Source organism: Egretta garzetta, unplaced genomic scaffold (genome assembly GCF_000687185.1).
Source record: "Egretta garzetta isolate BGI_Z169 unplaced genomic scaffold, ASM68718v1 scaffold94, whole genome shotgun sequence".
NCBI lineage: Eukaryota > Metazoa > Chordata > Aves > Pelecaniformes > Ardeidae > Egretta > Egretta garzetta.
The window spans coordinates 7,541,643-7,545,010 of NW_009259683.1; the positions used below are offsets into that span (position 1 = coordinate 7,541,643).

General features: G+C 39.3%; 1 long non-coding RNA gene across 7 annotated transcripts in view; it reads right to left on the reverse strand.

Annotated features, from left to right (window-relative positions):
- Positions 1-1,401: 1,401 nt before the first annotated feature.
- LOC118452275 overlaps positions 1,402-3,368 on the reverse strand; it is an 11,503-nt gene continuing 9,536 nt past the window's right edge. For 6 of the 7 annotated variants that reach the window (XR_004841978.1, XR_004841979.1, XR_004841973.1 and 3 more), the window contains one exon: positions 3,055-3,146. This is a non-coding gene — a long non-coding RNA (uncharacterized LOC118452275). Of the gene's footprint in view, positions 3,147-3,368 lie in introns of all 7 variants that reach the window. The other variant, XR_004841977.1, reaches the window with a different exon arrangement.

A 3,368-nucleotide genomic window follows, 5' to 3' on the forward strand; every position in this document is an offset into this window, starting at 1 on the left:
ATCAGACACTTTGAAATAGCACAGTAAAGCCACTAATTAGTCTTTTGCGGCTAGTTATTAAAAAACCAACATTGATCAACCAAAAACTGACCAGTAGGAGCCTGCCTGCTCCTGGCTTTTAGCCCTGTTTCAGCTGCTCGCTATTACTTGGAAGTAGAATCTTAAAATCCGTTCGCTTCGTAACCTTATTCTTCTTTCTGTAGTTGGATTCATTTGTGACACTGGGGCTAAGGTGTGTTTCCTAGGTCAGAGACTTGTGACACAGATGCAGTTACACAGGATGGCCTGAAAACTCCAGCTGCCTCAAGGGGAGAAAAAAAACCTGCAAATGCATGATGCAATACCTCAAAGAGAACAAAACTTCACTTGACTAACAGTTTACTCCACAGGTTCTAATGCAGACTAATGTCTTCTTGGCACAAGTATTTGGACACCCCAGAGGACTGGAAGCTGCAAGGCTGGATTTATCTGAGTTGGGAGATAAATCAAATTTTGGACAAGCTAGAATTTGCTTTTTTTCCCTAATGTTGAGATCTAATTAAAAGTGGAAGTAAATGTGATTAAGATCCCACAGGAGAATGTCCTAAGAGACATTGTCCTGTGCACAATCTTACTGTAGGACCCTTGTTCTCAACCAAGCATGCAATCACAGAGCCATCATCCCTGATGATTTTTGTCAGCACACACTTTCTGGCTTTTTCAAAGTTTGGACTGGACTCTGGCACAGCATTCACCACAATTGTAAGGTAAGTGCATGAAATTTTATTTTTTTTCTTTAAATTTATTGTGGAAACTGGAATAAAAAAATTCAGGGGGACTATCTGTTCCTGCCTCTACTACAGAACTCCTACATATCAACCTAATCACTCCAATCAAAATGTTCCTAATTTTCTAATGATGTCAAATATTTGCATATGTAGTTCTAGGTAGCTGAAACTTCCAAGCTGCAGCTGAGGTTCGCTACGTGTGTATGTAGATACATACACGCAGGGATAAAGATACATATTCAGTAATGGTGTTGCTATTGCTATCCAAGCTGGCTCATTTTAAGTTAATTCTGATAAACCTACAGTTCTATACTGTATATGTGCAGTTATATACATACAACACATGCATAAGCATCTATACACATACACACATACATGTATGTGTGTGAGCTGCAAGCTTTTCAGAGTTAACTTTAAGACAGGCTAGTTTGGATATGAGTATCATTCCTGGGGCAAGCACAACCTTCCCTGCGAGTTACAAACCAGTTTCGTGATGTTAGGGACACTGCAACTTGCTAGGTAGCTGGTGAGGAATGTTTGTGCCTCAGTGTTTTTTCAGCCTTCAAAAGTGCTGGTTACTCTGCAAATGCTGAAGCCTTCCTCCATCAGCTGGGCCTTATTATCCTATTGAGTAGGAAGAATACGACCGAATCAGAAAGCTGATCAAATGCATTGATGTTCAGGACTCCTATGTTACAGTAAGATGCCCATCAAATGACTGTGGAGAAATAATTTTGTTCAGTGCACTTAAAGTGAAGCAAACACTAGTTTAGAAAATGCATTGTAACTGCTGCTTTATTATACAGAAAACTCAGCAAGTAATACATTTACTATGAAAGCATACAACAATCAAAAAAGCAGAAAGCAGGAAAATGAAAAAAAAAAACAAACAAACAGTGTGAACAAGGTTAAGAAGCATTTGTGCAAATGGATACATTTCTGGCTTGGAGCCAACTAGGGAGAAAAAGAAATGGCTACAGAGATTTCCAGAAGGCGCAACAGAAGTTGCAGCAGACTGTTGGAGGCTGAAGTATGTCAAGAATGAGATTAAGCGATTAGGAGTTTCAGATAACTTAAGCGGAGTCTGCTCACAGGTGTAGTAGACTCCACAAAATTCTAAACATGGAAGCAATGTCGGTGTTTTTCTGCTGCTTGTGACAGTAAGTATAAACATGCTTAATTTACTAAAATGAAGCGCACATTGAAGGGTCCTGGCAACCTGACAGCAGCAGGCTTTCATTTCCACAGATGCAGAAGTCATCATTAAAACTCCCATCTCTGAAAGTACATTACCAGAGTAACTGACTTTGATCAAATACGATTGCACAAGCTTTATACATGGCATATTCAAATTTCTTTCTTTTTTTTAATCCAAAACTAAGTATACTTTGCTATACTGCTCTCTTTTTTTGTCACAGGCGTGCAAAAATGTCATGTTCTTTATTCAGATGGTGTATATCTATATGTTTGTTTCCATGTAAAGAAATACAGCAAAAGGCTTTTGGTCATTCTGCCTATAGCAACAGCTACTGTTCTAAGACAGTTATTTTGCATTATCTGCAACTCCCTCTCTAATTGCGTTGGGCCTGCTCAGCAGAACAAACACAACTGTACATTACAATGATGTGCTTCTGAGGTAGTAAATATCTTACCTGCTCTTCAGTCATGAATTTAACATTTCACCTTCACCTACGTATTACAAATAAAAGGGAAAGCTGGGTACAAACAAAAGGGAATATACACCACCTGGGATTAGCGTAAGAAAAGGTCACGTGGAGGTAGAGCTGTAAACCTCTGAAATTCACAGCAGGAAAAAACTTGCCATGCCCCCAAAAATTCAGGTTTATTCCCCCTTAAGAAAAGTTAACGGTTTTAACTGAAAGATGTAATCAGTTATATGGGTAACAATAAGGTAAAACTCTCCTATAATTCCATGTATCGAACAGAGACAACTGGTGTGGTGGAACTCTCCTCTCATTTTTCCCCATATTCAGGATGTTTTTAGCATTAATTTTCAGATACACCTTATTTTACATAATTGCTTTATCAACACTTTTTCTACTTATACATGATTTCTATGTTTATAGCTTACAAGTTGTCTGTCAAAAAACCTTCAAGACTGTAGAGTGGATCTATCTGTGGTTTTAACATACAGGGAATTTTACTGCAGAAAAATTTGGTTTTTACTATGGAGTAAAAGGTAAAAAAAGCCACCTATAAGCTGGGAAGATGGGCTTGGATTTATCTGGGGGGGCAGATGGATGCTGTCCTTCCCATGAACCCGCACCTTTGCGCTCCCGCTGGAGGATGTGCTCGCTCTTCCAGGATGCTGTACTTCTGCACTGAGCATGAAGAACATGTTAGCACTGTTGCAAAAGACTGAGAGAGGGCATTAAACAAGAGCACTAAAGCCTCCTCGCTCTGTAATACAGCAAATCTAAATAAAAAACTTCTGGAAGGCATTGGTGCTACACTGGAATTAAGGTTTAATTTTAGACTCAAAATATGGTATGGGATATGTATCCTTGTATCCTTCCCAAGATCATAGCATTTGCCCTGAGAGTATTTTTTTTGGGGGGGGGGGGGGGGGGAGGGGAAATT